Genomic DNA, 16,585 nt, shown 5'->3' on the forward strand with positions numbered 1-16,585 from the left:
TTCCCACTGAGAAAAGCAATGGGTTGAAGTGGTTTTATAGAGAAAACTCCTAGGATTCTACTTACAGTTCAGGTTTTGGTGAGTCTCGCTCTCTCTGGTGTAAAATTTTTGACCGAAATCAGTATTAAAGGATATTCTCATGTACAGTTCTCAGAGTCAGGTTTTATGATTCTAAGCACAGCTCATATCTTCCCATTTTTCTGTATAAATGGAGATGGAATAGTGATATAACCCACATGCAGTCACTTACCCTGGGATGGGCTGTAGTCTGTTCAGAAAGGAATTTGTGCGCCTTACATGAGACTATCAATTTCTTCCAGTCCAAGAGCTATTATCAGCATCTTAAATGGAAGTAATGCAAATCTGATTGAAATTTGGGGAAAAAAATAAAGAATTACATAACAACAAAAGTACAATAATTGTAAACGTTTACTTCACCAAACAAGGAACAAGAAAACTCCTTTAGTGGTGTGCCATGCCTTTTGCCACAGAAGTGATGCTTTTTAGGGTAATCTTGAGGAAAGTTGAGTTCTTAAGCAAAGCAGTGCCACCCTTTAATATTTAAGAAAAACTATTTGAAGGGACATATTGTGAAAAGCGACACTCCTAAATCATCTGGTGTCCCGCATACATTTAAACTGATAAGATGTATCTATCTTACTGTTAGTTTTTAATTCGAGGAAGATTTCCATAGCTAACTGCCAGATGGTTAAATTTAATTTTTGTTCTTGAAATATAACTGGAAAAGCCGCAAATTATGAGCTAACACTGTAATAATACAAATAGAATATCTACACAAGCTAATGTATTTGGATTTTTCTTTTTTTTTCTTTTTTTTTCCCCCCCACAAATCAGTAACCTGAAGAAGTAAGTTTCTATGTGTGCTTCTGAAACATAATGAATGACTTCATGTTGCAGATTCATATAAGGGACTTAACATTCAAAATACATTGATTGGGGTTTTTTGCCTAGCATGTCTGCACTGCTACATTCAGAGGGTTTTAGGACTCTCACTTGCTCAGGTACTAATCTGGTGCTGAACTAATTGTTCATTCTGAAAAGAGAACACAGTAGACAGTAAAATAGATTTCTGAAGGCGTTTTGTGCACAGAATATGATTAAGAAGCAATCAAGCACTGGAAACCCACTCTGCTCCTGTACCTTGTTCTTGGGCATATGGGTCATGCTGTAGGGGATGGATTGAAAGCAATTAATTATTTTACTAAAAGATAAGCTTCAAGCTCTGTGTGCATGTGTGTGTGCGTGGATAGTTCCCCCTCCCCACCAGCTTCCTGGAGTTTATTAAAGACACATGATATAAAAGCAAGAAAATAACTGATTTTTTTTCTCTTTTCTCTTCTCTTTTTTTTATGAGAGGACAGTTTTGCATTTTGAGACTTCTGCAGTTAATAGGCTTCCTTCAATTTTTCTCATGGCAGCTTTTGTCATATTTTGGGATTTCAGTTACTTCTCCTAATGTGCAATGTACATTCTGGTAACACATGATGGACAGCAATTCTTGACTCTAGACAGTGACAGTAGAAGATTAAATAGCCCAGCCAGTTCCTCCTCGGTCTCTGGAATTTTTTTCAATTAACTTTAAACAGGCTGAATCAGGATTTTCAAATTCTAGTGCTGAAACACTTTTTTTTTTGTGTCCTGCATTCTTCATTTAAAAAAACATGAGGCCTGTGTTATGAATTCCATGGATTCGATAACTTACACTGTTAAGAAGAAACTGTGCTACAAAAAGCAAGCTCGTGGTAAGCGCCAAGGAAACTTGTTGTCTGCATAAATTTCCCGAGGATAAACTGAAGTTGACAAGTAACTTCTATTCCAGCAATTCCTCTTCTTTATAAAGAAAAGTTGAAATAAGCTGTTAATTTTCTAATAAAGTCCCTTCCCAGACTTGGTGTTATTCCTCTGTGTCACAAGGTGCCATGCATCATTATAGCAAAGGTTGTTTCTTCCCTAGACTGCCGGTCTTCCTCTGCCCTCTCAGAGCCTGTGTTTCATATAGGCTGGCACTAGGAATGGTATTGACTGGGTGATTTAAGTTAGATCAACAAACATTAACTTGGCACTTGCTTGGATAATTTGACGAGCTACGAATAAGATTCCCTTTCCATTGCAAAGCTCTGTTGTCTCTGTCTGCTTCTCCAGCTTTACAACAGAAAATTAATTTTATTCATAGTTGGAGAAACAGATACAGATAGTCGACGCAAAATGCAGAACATAATGGTATTGACATACTCTAGATCAGGCCACTGCTTTTAATGGGAATGTCAAGGTCCCAGATAAGGGCAGGCATTCAAGTTTATCCTTTGTCCAGTTTTCATCACTGATGTCTGATTGATCAATGCTGTTGCAAAACAAGGTGCTACAGAAAAATCCAGGAGGTGCTTTCCTCTAAGGTGTAATAATGGAAATGGCAAAATCATGAGGCAACTGATTTTGATTTACAAATAAACACTGAATATTGTGCTGATAAAAAGTATGAGGAGGTCTCTGTCCTCTTTTTTCTGAGTTTACAGACAAAACCACATTAAGTTGAAATGGTCTTTCTTTGAAAAAAGAAAAAATATTTATTACTGATGGTTTCATATATCTAAATAGTAGCAATAAAAATGCTTCCGTACAGAACAAAAATGTTATTTGGAGGTGTTTGTTTTCATTGTCTTTCAGGGATTTGTTCTGTGCAATGTGTGAAAAATAGACTCCTGTGTTTACAGCCATACAAATTACATCAGCCTCTGTGTGCTGTCTGCTCTCACAGGCATTGTTTTATCTCTTAGCCTCCTTTTCAGAGGCTCTGAAATGCAGGCTTAAAGAGGTGTATGGGGGCTTGCAGAGATGAGCAGCTTTGTCTGTACAGTCCCCGTGATGCTGCAGAGCATTGGCACTGCAGATGCTTGTTTTACTTGAAAGAGGACGGACATGCTGGAGGAAAGGACAGGATGTGCTGACCAGTGTGGCGGGAGGTCAGACTTGATTGGGTAGGGTTACAAGAGGCTTTTGGAGGCTGAAGCAAGGTTTCTAAATATGAATTGAAGAGATCACACGTATCCTCCCTTTCTCAAGTGCTGAGCACACATTGCTTTAATGGCTTTAATGGCTTCAGCTTTCTGAAAGGGTGTTAGAAGAAACAGCTTAACCAAAATGAGATTGGCAGCTAGAGGTGGGGAAAGCAAAATATCATCATGAAGGGAATATGGTCCAGCACTTTAGACTCATGATAAGTTTAGAAATCACTGGCAAAATTACCGTGTTGGCAAGGAAATTGCTATATTGGTAAGTACCAGTAGGCTTTGCTTTTATCCCCTTAACCTTAACCCAGCTCTTGAAAGGCTAAGAGATTTTAATTGGCTTAGTTTGGGGTTATTTTGGTGGTTGTTCTCTCTTGTCCTTTTTTTCAAGTCTTAGCAGAACATATTGTCTTCAGATCCTTCTCTGTTTAGACTCCACTTTGTCCTCCTGTGCAGGTGATGAGTGCTATGCTGCAGAGCTGTCTTTTGGCAAACACCCATGCAGGCCTGGAGTGAGGGCAGAGCAGGGACATAGCTCAGAATTATGGTGATAAAAGTCTTCTCACTAATGTTAGTCTCCTTTAGGGAATTTGCTCTTTTCCAGAGATGCATAGTTTTTTTCCAAGATGCATAGTTTTTTGACTGTGCATCTTGTCTTCCTAATAGAAGAAAGTTAAATGTATGAATTTCCAATTAAATGCAAACCCTACTTGCCAGTGCTTTGGAGGGCTTTGTCGGAGCTGTGTCTTTTGCTGTCCATTAGGCAGGATTAGGAACAGTCTCACTGACATCACCAGTAGAGCTTATTTGAATGCTGAGCATCCTCTTCCTTTTTCCATCAGAATAATTGTCATCAAAACTGACTCAGAAATCCATTCTTCTATTGTTTTCCTCAATACTTGAAAATGTTAATTACTTAATCAATGAAGAGATTTTTTTTTCTCTTCTATAATATAGTTATTTTTTTAGAAATCCAGGAATTAAGTGTCCTAAAAACAGACTTTCTTCTCTGCAAGGGAAAGTAGAAGATCAATTTGTGTCCCTGGCTGTAAGATTACCTTTCTTTCTAGTGCTGCAGCCATGATACCTACGTCTGTTTTCTTAGAATGACATGCACTTGGAACCCAGCACAACTGCGGTTGTCATTTCTCTACCCACCCAGAGACACCTGGGGTACATGTTTCTCTTCAAGCATTTAATTCCCAAGATAACACGCAATCACCATGCAAAACGCCTTGTTTTCTACAGCTAACACTCTGCCCTCAGCTGGGTAAGAACAGGGTCACCCTTTCTCAGCATTATAAATGCTGCAGATAGGAAAAAGCAGTAGCTGGAAAGAAGAACAGAGGGATTTTACCCTGTTTTGTAAAATCCCATGCTGTTGTCATTATCCTGACCTTTCAGAACATAGCTGCAGAAGTTTCCAGCTGAAATAAATGCAAAGACAATTCCATGCTGTAAAGAGTCCTTTTTAACAGCAGTGAATTCATGGTCTTTTTTGTTACCCAGGTACAGAATACGTTCTTGATTAATTCCTATTAATACAAGTTGGGGTGACAGCTTTAAGACACCAAATGAAGTTTTCAGACATTTTGACCTGGCACAACTCTGACCTCAGTGGAGACAGCAGTTTTACACTTTCTGAGGATGAGCTCTGCCCCTGCTGAGCAACGACACAAAAGCTAAGAAATACCTCCTGGATGATGCTAACTTTATTTTTTTGCTCTAAAACACTTTTGTACTCCTTTCCCCAGCTAAAATCCTTGTTATTAGGATGCTCTCCTGCCTTATGACACCACTCAGCATAGGCAAGGGCACGAAGCGGAAGGGAAAAGTCCTGGGGAAGGCTTGCAGGGCTGTCTCCCAGCCTGGCTGGGAAGGGAAACCTAATGAAACACCACGGGGCAGCAGCAAACACGATTTGGACCCTGGGGTCCTCCTGGACCCTTTCCATCCTGATTGCATCAGTGAGGTTGTTAGGTGCATTCTTTGCACAGGTAGCTGGGATTGCCTCATCTGCAAGTTACCTTGGTTTAACACTTCAAAATAACCCTTCAAGTATGGGTTTTTCATTATTCTCTTTTCTTTTTCCTGAGTAGTTTTGTCTGAAAAAATATTGACTTAGAAAATCGAGAAGTTTCACCTAGATTTCTCCATAAAAATAAATCTTTGGTATTAAATGTGGGCTTGGGGACTTAAAACTCAGTGTTAATGCTGCATTTTACTGCCTTTATTGATGATAAAACGTTATCACACATCGTGTTTTTAAAGGAGAGTTTGTAGAGCCAGTTCCCTCTGGGACACCCATTTTAATTCATGGTTATTTATTCTTTCCTTTCTTCTTATACAGGCTGGCTTTTGTTGTTTTCTTTGGTTGTTTGTTTTTTTTCTCTAAAAGAATGAATACTCTGTTGCAGCCATACTTACCATACATCTTCTTGCTCATAAATCTACAATCCAACATCAACTCATTAGTTCAGAGACTGAGAAGGGCAAAGTCAGTTCAATGAATTCTGTCAATATATGCTATTTCAGAGCCTGAACAAAACCGGTTCCTAAAACAAGCTGAAAAGCAACACAGCCTTGATCATTGATTTGCATTAGAGAATTTCGGTCAAATACTTGCAATAAGTCTGGTGTTCCAATTTTCACAGTTATTTAGGGTTCTAGAAATTTCAGCCTAAAACTGTAATGAAGTGGGGTGACTGTGGTTACATGGTAAGGTGGTGTTGTGGTTTGAAGCTGGCTCCCTGCCAAGTCTCCAAACCTCACCACAAGAACTTCCCCCCTGCCAAAAAACCAAGGGAGAAAAAAAAAACCAAACCATTGAAATATATATACAATTTCAAAAGGGAAAGGGAAAGGGAAGGGGGAAGGGAAAAAAGGAACAAAACCAAAATAAAATATACATGATCAATAGCCCAATATCTAGCAACTAAAAGAATTAGCAAAAGACTATCTTACTACTCTCCTTGGGACAACAGAAAGTCACACTGGAACGACCGCCGGCAACCTGTGTCTCCCAAGGTTGGCAAGGCCTTACCCAGGCCTTGCTCCCCAACAAGACAGACTCAACAGCAGGGAACCCGCACCCCCAAAACCACTGGAAGGAAAGAGAGCAAAGGCCTCTCCTCCTTTCTTCTTATACCCTGGCTTACATAAAAATCGTAGGGAATACTGGGTAAATCTGGGCACTTCCTTGGTTACAAACTGGTCACCAAGGAAGGCCCAGACTAAACTACCACAGGTGGTTTCACTAGCGACTGTTCTTCAGATTGCCTAAATTTATCTCGTTGTACCAATGACCACTGGAGTTTGAGGATTTTTTTTTGGTTTTTGTTAATAGTGATGTCTACTGTGCAAGGCTTTTTTTTTTAGCCATAAGAGGATAAAAAATGGAATTTCATCTTGAATAAAAAAAGGAGTATCCCTGTATCAGGCATCTATTTATTGCCTTTTCACTTGCTTACAGTAACACTAAAATAGTATTTGAGGGGAAAAGTCCATCAAGGTCTCACTTAAGTGCTTATGAGTGTTTTATTTACTATCTATTTATGATATGTGGTACTATGAATTTGGCTTATCCGATCAAGATTGGTATCAAGATCAAGCCTTTTATGATACAGAAGCTCATGCTTCTGAACAAAGCAACTGCTATGATGATTTTGAAGTAAGAAACACCTATAATGAAATGCTGATGAATGATTTGTATGTGAAAATCATTAGTTGAGTTTTTTTAATGTTTGCAGAATTTGTTACTGAAAAAAAAAGAAATAAATGAGATATATTCAGTAATTGAGTTACTAAAAAATTCCAATTAGGAACAAAATTCATGTAATTAAATAGGAACCCTCATTAAAATTTCATCATAGGAGTTTATTTTTCTAATAGAATTATGTCCTAAAGTAATAGAGCATTCAACTTCACAAAGAGATGAGGAATTCAGCTGAAGTACTAACACTGTATAAAAGCTTGTGCTACTAAAATGATGACATCCAATTCTACATACATGTGCTGTGAAGACTTTTAGCACTGTTACATTAATTCTTTAGTTGCTATTCAGCACAAGTGGGTATAGGATGGTTCATTTGTACATGTTTACTAAAAAGAATAAAATCTGACTAAACAATTTCTTCTGCAGCTTTACAAGTGTGAAGATGTAGAGCCAGTGCACACTTAGGGCAAGGAGAAATAGCACTGAAGCTTGTGCAGAAGAATTCAGCTGACTTACTTATAACAAGTACACTAGCATTATCATAGATGTCATTCTCTATAATTTATAGAGCAGTTTGCAGTTCTGTTAGGTTGAATCAGTCATAAAGAGAGAACAGACTGTAAAGTTACATTAATGTACCACTGCTAACTTGTAGGATAGCACAGAAAATTATTTATATGTGTTAACAGGGCTAAATGTCCCTCAGACACTTACAGAGAGAGATGGAATGGGTGTTTTTGAGATGTCAGGGTTGGCAGAATGAGAGTCAAGATTACTATTCAACATGAGGGTTTTGCAATCCCTACTTTATTTAGCAAAGCAAGTAGGTTAGTTTTCAGTAGAATACAGTTATAGCCTTGACCCAAAAGTTTGCTGCCTGTGTCAGTGTATCACTGCACAAACAAAGATAGTATTGCTGATGACTGAGCTGCAGACAGCCTCTAGCAGGAAAACTGGGTGATCCAGAAGAGTACTGATAAAGAGTTATGATGCCATTACCTGTCATGAACACCATCCAGATGGGCTTTACAATTTATGCAAAGCCAAAGTCAAGTGGTAAACTTGAAGGAGACCTTGAAAACTATCATAGAATAAAAACTCATGGATTTTATATGGGAATTTTCTTCATAATTTGGAGTTTGATGCTACTTGTGAGCTTTCAGAAGGACTCTGAAAAAGGATAGTTTTGTTGCAAATATTCTTGCCAAGGGAACAAAAAACCCAGTCACGCCTGCATGTTCGATTTATAATTAACAGAAATAAAAATGTAATCACAAATGTAGCTGCCACATCTAGGCATGATATAAATATTTTATGCAGTGCTTCAAAGTTGTGTATAATGTGCACTGTAAAATTTGAGTATTATAGTAAATGAGGTTATTAAACCTTTAAACCAGAAATTCTGGACTCCCACATTTATAGAAACACTGGTGTGTTTGAACAATGATCCTGTAAATTACAGCATGTAACAAAAAATGCTTATCTCTCCACAGAATGTGCAGGAATATAAATGACTCATAAAATTGGTAAAAATGTAAAGCTGAAGGCTTAAAGGACTTTAGATGAACTTTAGTTTATGAATTCTGCTCTCAAATATACTCATAGATTATATTTATTGTTTTAAGGCGTAAGTTATTCTTTAAGAGCGGATGCCACCCAGGTTATTCTTAGGTCAGGTTGCAGTGTTAGGAGCTTCAAATCTGCTTTTTCAGGTAGCTTTTCTGCACCTTACCTGTGGAAACAGAGACCTGTCCCGGGAATGTCATTGTGTTTGGGGTTTTTTTCCGTAAGTGGCATATCTGAGCAGCACACGGATTTAAAGTTCCTGATACTATTAGAGGACACCTCTGCTGTAGAATGCTTGGAAAGCTTCTGGGAAGCCTGGTCACTCCTTTGATGCTGGCAAGTAGCCCAAAAAACCACACGGCAGCCATTGTATCAAGTTCCCAAGCCAGAGGACTTCACTGTGTCCAGAGGAAGCTTTGGGTGCTGAACAGCCTGATTTCCAGAGGCATAAGAGATGTGTGTCACTTCAGACAGCACTGATGAAAGTGCCCATCGTGCTGTGTAATCTGGGCATCTGGCAGATGGCATTTGTGATTAGTATTGATTAGTGGAGGGTGTGAAAGGTATCTGCCTGAGAGTGCAGCAGAAGGGAGCAGTCAGACATCTTCACAGCCACCCACAAGCACCACAGAGAGGATCTTTCCTTGTCCTTACCATCTCTCAAAAGGGATGATGTCTTTTATCATTGGTACCTAGTGGCTCTGCCTGAAGAGCTGTTAAGTGCCTATTTCTCCTTCCTTGCTTCTTCCTTCCCAGGATCAAACAGATGCTGCAAAACAGCATCATGACTTTTTATAGAAAAGATATTGCAGCCAATATTGACATGGAAGGTGGCATTTTTATGAACTCTGAAGCAACTGAATTATTATGTATATAATGTATATCTAATGTTTTATTTTTGTGCAGTGTACATATAATATATTAACGCATGTAGTGTATCAAGTGGAGTTTTTGATGAAGTTCTTGTTAATGACATTATGGGACAGGAAGAAAAAAAATCTGATACCCAAATAGGCCTGCCAGAAAAAGGTCAAGTGGGGGAAGAGGTAGCAGAGGAAAAAAGAAAGTGTATGATTACTACACATTTTTCTTAGCTTGGAGCTAAATAATAATTTTTCCCTTTCTTCCCCTCTCCCATCCCAGGGTTGAAAAATAAATCATTTTGTTTCACTGTGAGTACAGCTGGTTTTTAATCTGAAAAAACTCATGCAATAGAATTTCATATAAATATAGATCAACTCTTTCAGCAGTCCTTCTTCCCTTCATAATAATTTCATTACTATTCTGACCAAGATGGAAATGTCAGGGTGGGAAAGGGAACTGGAAGTCAGTGTCTACCTTGCAGGAATTCTCAGTCCTGATAAAGGCACTGTAGGATACTTGTGTTGCTGAACTGCACTGAAGTTTGTATCTTTTCGCTCTTTTGTGCAACAGACTTCAGAAAAACATGAAATAATGAGCATCACCTTGTCCTTTATATGCAGAAATATCATGATGCGCTGTGACCCTCACAGCAGTAGAATTGGGGTGCATGAATGCCAAATCAGTGCAGGACAATGTGCAGTGCTGCACTCCAGAAGAACTATGCTTAGGAGGGTCACACCAGGGCCAGCACAACCAGCCCTGCGGAGCAGGGAGGCAGGATGGAGGCAGCACTGCAAGTGGCTGCTCTGAAGGCCAGGAGAGTCTTAAAAGCTTTCTACTCTTTTGAAACTTCTACTTGTTACTTTTCACTCCCTTTGGATCTCACCATTCCTACCAAATCTGTATGTACATGGTAAAACATGTTTTATGTCTCTCCAAGGGGACGTGAGCCCCTTCTCGGCATCCCACTGCTGGTGCCAGGAGGACTACAGGGTTGGTGTGATCACAGTGGGTGCTCACCTCTCCAGGTCAGGGAGCAGGAGAAAAGGCATCATCAACTTACACTGCTTTTCAATGCCTGTGCCCAGCACTTCTGAGCTTAATTTTGTGTATAAGTAACTGTGAAAACACTGTATGTCTAAGGGGAGTTCCTCCCCTACCTTGAGTCCTCCACCCTAAGAGCAATTGTGCTCTTTAGCAATGATTTTGCTGCCTGTTTCCCCTTCCTTATTTTCAGGCAGTTTGCTGGGCTTCAAAAGCAAACACTTCTTAAGTAAAGGTGGTATGTGAATTTCCCTGAGCAAGCAAAAACCACCACCAAAATCCTCTTTTAGAAAAGGGGCGCATGATGGATGGAGCTTTTAATGTGCCACAAGATTGGTCTTCTAATTCTAATCCTCTAATAGTTGGGAATGGGGAAAAGTATGAAATGTAGAATTTCATGAAGAAGTTTGCAGGTCAAGAGAAAATGGTATAATTCATAAAAAAAAATCAAGTCAAATTTTGGGTTGTTTACCCAGATAAAGATCCTTTTCAGGCTTTTAATATGAGGCTTAGTATTCTTTCTGATGGAGTTTTGAACACCAGAGTATTATCTCTGAACACCAGAGCACTGTAAAGAATCCATTATTAATGAGGTTTAGCTAGTCATTCTTGTATCTACTAGTAGAGGGGGAGCAAAGAGGAAAGTGATGCTTGCTTTGCGTGCCATGTCTTTGCACCCAAAAGTATGCATGTCATATTGTTTGACAACACAATCAGACACAAAGCCATAGCTATCTATCTCCTGTGAACACCAAATTTCATAGCTTTTAGCCTAAAGAAGTAAAACCATCAAGCAATCATGATAATAGAGTTGAGTTCCTGAACTTCAGCAAGCTTGGAGTTCATTAGTCTGTGTGCATTCATGGAAAGCCTGTGATACTTTATCAGGAAAACATTTGCATTAAAGAGCAAATTACCAAAGTAATCCATATTTTCACACATTTCCAAAGAAAGTGGCTTCTGGTCTTTAGGTTGGAAATGGACAGATTTCTGGGAATTTGACTGCAACAACATGCAAGAAAGGTACAACTGGTTTTTTAAATACTCTGTGAAGTGTTCACATCCCACCCACTCTTGTTGCCACAGAGTGTAATCTGAGAAGCATCATACAGAATATGATGTTGAAATCAGATGTCTGGATCTAGACCTGACCTTGAATGAGTAAAGGAAAGGAAAAAGTGTGTTTAGAACAGTAGCTTGGAAAAGAAATTATATTTCTGTTCCCTAAGGGGAGTACAATCTGATAGAAGGTATCAAAAAAATAAACCTGCTTAGAAGCAAACTGAGAGTCACTTTACAAATTACATTCTTAAAAAGAGAGAAAATCAACCAAACCACACCAGTCCTCAGTGTGGGGCTGGTGAAACAGTCTTGGTTCAGTCTTATTATGTTTTAGAAACAGAGAAGAACAGCAGTCTGCTTTCAATAAACTCAGTCCAGTCATTTCCATTTCACTGGAATATGAAAAGCGTGTGACCAAACAGAAGTACTTACAATACACATCTCTACGTCTGAACTAATCATCTTGGTTCCTTTAGCAGTCATTGGAGAGAAATGGGCAATAAGTGAGGAGGAACTTTCAATATTACAAATCTTTAATTCTATTTGCATTTCAAATTTGCAATGCATTTACAAAAACAGATTTTGGAAATAGAAATTTGTAATAGAAATGGAAGTTTTGTATTACACGTAAACCAGGGAGGTCCCAGGTGATTGGAAGCTGGCTAATGTGATATTCATCCACAAGAAGGGCTGGAAGGAAGACCCAGAAAACTACAGGCCTCTCAGCCTGACCTTGGTGCCCGGCAAGGTTATGGAGCAGATCATCCTAAGTGCAATCACACAACACCTACAGGACGGACAGGGGATCAAACCCAGCCACCAAGGGTTTAGGAGGGGCAGGTCCTGCCTGACCAACCTGATCTCCTTTTATGATCAGGTAACCCACCTGGTGGATGAAGGGAAGGCTGTGGATGTGGTCTACCTGGACTTCAGCAAAGCCTTTGACAACATCTCCCACAGCATTCTCCTGAAAAACCTGGCAGCCCATGGCTTGGACAGGGGCACTCTGTGCTAAGTTAGGAACTGGCTGGATGGCTGGGCCCAGAGAGTGGTGGTGAATGGTGCTGCATCCAGTTGGCAGCCTGTTGCTGGTGGTGCCCCCAGGGCTCAGTGTTGAGCCCAGTCCTGTTTAATATCTTTACTGATGATCTGGATGAGGGGATTGAGTCTACAATTAGCAAATTTGCAGATGACACCATGTCTGGGGGGAATGTCAATTTGCTGGAGGGTAGGAGGGCTCTGCAGAGGGATCTGGAGAGGCTGAATAAATAAACTGAATTCAATGGTATGATGTTCAACAAGAATAAGTGCTGGATCCTGCACTTTGGCCACAACAACCTCCTGCAGCACTACAGGCTGGGGACAGAGTGGCTGGAGAGCAACCAGATGGAGAGGGACCTGGGGGTTCTAATGAACAGGAAGCTGAACATGAGCCAGCAGTGTGCCCAGGTGGCCAAGAAGGTCAATGACATCCTGGCCTGTATCAGGAATAATGTGGCCAGCAGGACCAGGGCAGTGATTCTGCCCCTGTACTCGACACAAGTTAGGCCGCACCTTGAGTACTGTATCCAGTTCTGGACACCTCAGTTTAGGAAGGACACTGAGGTGCTGGAGAGTGTCCAAAGAAGGGCAATGAGGCTGGTGAAGGGATTGAAACACAGGCCATATGAGGAGTGGCTGAAGGAGCTGGGGCTGTTTAGCCTGGAGAAGAGGAGGCTCAGGGGAGACCTCATCACTCTCTACAACTACCTGAAAGGAGGTTGTAGCCAGGTAGGCATTGGTCTCTTCTCCCAGGCAACCAGCAGTAGGACAAGAGGGCATGATCTTAAGCTCTGCCAGGGGAAGTTTAGGTTGGATATTAGGAAGAAATTTTTTACAGAGAGAGTAATCAGACATTGGAATGGGCTGCCTGGGGAGGTGGTGGATTCACTGTCCCTGAAATATTTTAAGAAGAGACTGGATGTGGCACTTAGTGCCATGGTCTAGTTGACAGGGTGGTGTTGGGTCATGGGTTGGACTGGATGATCTCAGAGGTCTTTTCCAAAGTGGTTGATTCTGTGATTCTCTGTGATATATATCTATATAGTGAGAATTCCTGCCCTTGCAGTGTCCTGTTGGAAGGGAAGAATAAACAGGGTTGGGTTTTTTCCTCCCTCTACATATGACACTTCAATTTTTGTTTCTGAAATGGATTACTGCAGTAGTGCTGGCACTTCTGCAGTGCTAAAGATACAGAAGATACTAAATTATTAGTTTTTCTCACATATGAAGCTTGTGCTTCATAACAGAGGCTGTGACAAATTTAACAGGCAGCATATTCCACTAATTGCTGCTCATAACTGTCATCCCAGGCTTGAGCAGTCCCAGTACACATAGAGTACAAAGAATAAGAAATGAAATAATCTGAAACAGGAAGTTCATGGGCTGTTGATTTGCCTTATTTCATTTAAATCTATATGTAATCACAGAATAACTTTATACATTGTCTTTCAGGCCTACGATCAATGCATCCATTCCCAGGGCTCTGGTTCCTTCAAAATAAAGATGTGAGCCTCAGCAGATTGACAATACACACATAAAAAGGGTTCTGTAAAAGTTAATTCCACTCTACAGTTTCTGAAGAATGGCACTGGTCTCAATGGACAGGAAAACTGACAAAGACTGCCCGCAGACTCAAGCCCAGAGCCTCTTGTGCTGCATGATACCTTAAGTGGGTGAATGCCTCTAAATGAAGTATCAAAGAACTGGGGTGTCCTTAGACTATCAGAGGAGTTTGGTGAGTAGCTAACAGTGAGATACTAAGAAAGCTGCCTTAAAAAATGCCAGTCTGGTTGTACTTTAAATAACATTAACATAACCATCTTCACTGCTAGAAATTTTGTGTTGTCAGCATTTGCAAATTGGTAGATTTTTGAGCAATATCAGTCAGTTTGTGGCTCCTCATAGGAAGCACATGAGCCCTGAAGGAATACCAGAAGGAAAGCACTGGGCACATCCTGGTGTCTTCCCAGCATCCCCCCTGAGATGGCACACATATACAACAGAGTGAATGAGGCCTCAGGTGACCATCTCATAAGTAGAATTTTTCTAAATGAAAGCACCAATCTTACCAGGAGTATGGAGAACCAACCTGAATTTTTTATTACTACAGTTTCAGAGTTTTGCTGAGCCTTGCAAATACATTAAAAGAACTAACATATTCTTGATCTAACCATTGCAGCACTGGAACTGACAAATATGAAAGAGCGTTCAGGCAAACAAAGAATGGAAGGACTAAAAGATGGAAACAGAAAAGTCAGGCTAGAGCTAGAAAATGTGTCAGGCAAAAGATGGAACCTGCACGGCCTTGAACCACAAGCTGATGACTTAGGTACCCATAGGATCATATCCCTGACAATGTCTTGTTCTTCTCTGTGGGGTGTTTTTTGTTTTCACTCATTCATCTCTGCTCCTTCCTGAATAAAAACGTAGCATCTTCTAATCCTTTTGTGAGAACTCCAAAGATCCTCATACTGGAATTGCCTCTAAATATTGAATTCTGAACTAATGGCTGCCTGGAAAGGTGCTTCCTGTCATAGGTACTGCATTGAAGGGGAATTCTTGCAGGAACTTGCAGTGACTTGAGTTCACTGCATACAGGCAAACTGTTTAATGGGAAAAGCCAAGTCAGAGCTTATTAAACGCTGTTTACATGGTGTCAGGACAAATAGCACTAATCCCACATCTCAGTACAAAAATATGTATCACTTGCGTAGACTCACCCCACTCTGACTTTATAAATTGTTAATAAATAGTGCCACGGTCTATCAAAATACTAAGCCAGCTTAATGATAAACTCAAAGTTTTCCATTTCCTTGCCTTGAAATAACAACTCCTATGTGTTTTATACAGCTATTACCTTCAGGGAATTTAGACTTTCATGAGTGCTTTGGCTATTTACTTTATTTGCTAATGGAGTTAGCTGGGCTGTAATGTGAGGAAAGTTGAAAAGGCAAAACCGGTTTGTGTTTAGAAATGCCTAGCAATTTGCAAAGGAAATAGTAAAAGTAAATTAAAAAAAAAAAAAAATCCAAAGTAGTCTGTTACTTCTAATAATGCAGAGAGATGCATTCCCTCTAATTAACTGCCAGCCTAAGCACAGTCCCGGAATTTTTAGCTGAGCAGCTCAGTTTGCTAGGTATAATTGTTTAAATTCCCCCTGGGGGAAGGCAGGAATGTCTACAAACCTGCAAAGTCACCTTAGACTGTTTGTTGTTCCCATTGTTTATTCAGGCAATATCTTGAGAAGACAGCCCAGTAGAGCTGGTGATAGAGTGCATCATAGGCTCCTCCCTGGAGGTATAGGCATGAGGGGGCCTGGCCCAATGCCCTGAGGGCTGCTGGGTCCCCAGGCACAGGTGTAATGTGCTGCTGAGGTTCAGGCAGCTGGAAGTCAAAACGCAGTCAAGAAGGCAAGACCCAGGAGGTCACTTAGAGAGTTTCTGGGGGAGACTCACCCTATTGCTGTGGGCCTGGAGGACTGGGGAGAAGCCCCTGGATTTGACTGGCTAGAACAAATACACCTTTCACAGGAAATCTCCCTGGGATAAAATCTACAAACAGCCCTGAGAAGAGGGAGTGAAGCCCTACACGACTGACTGTGGGAAGTGTTTCTCGCAGCTGGTTTGACACCCCAGGGGGATGCTTGCGTGAACTGGACTTTGATGCATCTATTAACACTTCCTTCCTTTCCTCTTGGCAGGATGACAGATACTCATTAGGTTTTGGACAAAGGCAGGTTCACTCTCTCTGTGCTCCAAGCTAACTCAAGACCTCTCTCAGGCCCCTCCATGGGCTGCCCCAGAGCCTTGGGACCGTGTAATACAGCACTGTGCTCCACAGCTCATAAACCCCAACCCAAGGATTTACAGCTCTGGCCAAGCATTATATTGATGTCTTCATGCAACTTCCCTTTTTTCCCCCCTCTCCTCCATCTCAAACTCCTGCCCTTGATATACAACATCAGTATACTCCTGCACACTGTAATGATAGTATTTCACTCGTGTGTGAGAAAAACAGCAGTCTGCCTTATACTGTTAGTGGCATTACGAGCACCCTAGATGCCGTCCAAGGGCAGAGGCTGAGTCTTAGCGCAGAATTACAGATTTTCATTATTTTAAAAGCCCTGTTACAATCCCATCTGCTGTCTGTTTGCTGTAGCGTTGTCAGATTTCAAACTGTAGGAGAGAAAAATAGAAACTACTGCACCAAATGAGGCTGTTGCACAGGCTGAATTCCATTATTGCACTTTATTTTAAATGGGCTTAAC

The sequence above is a fragment of the Lepidothrix coronata genome, unplaced genomic scaffold, assembly GCF_001604755.1.
Source record: "Lepidothrix coronata isolate B3197 unplaced genomic scaffold, Lepidothrix_coronata-1.0 Scaffold232, whole genome shotgun sequence".
NCBI classification, from domain to species: domain Eukaryota; kingdom Metazoa; phylum Chordata; class Aves; order Passeriformes; family Pipridae; genus Lepidothrix; species Lepidothrix coronata.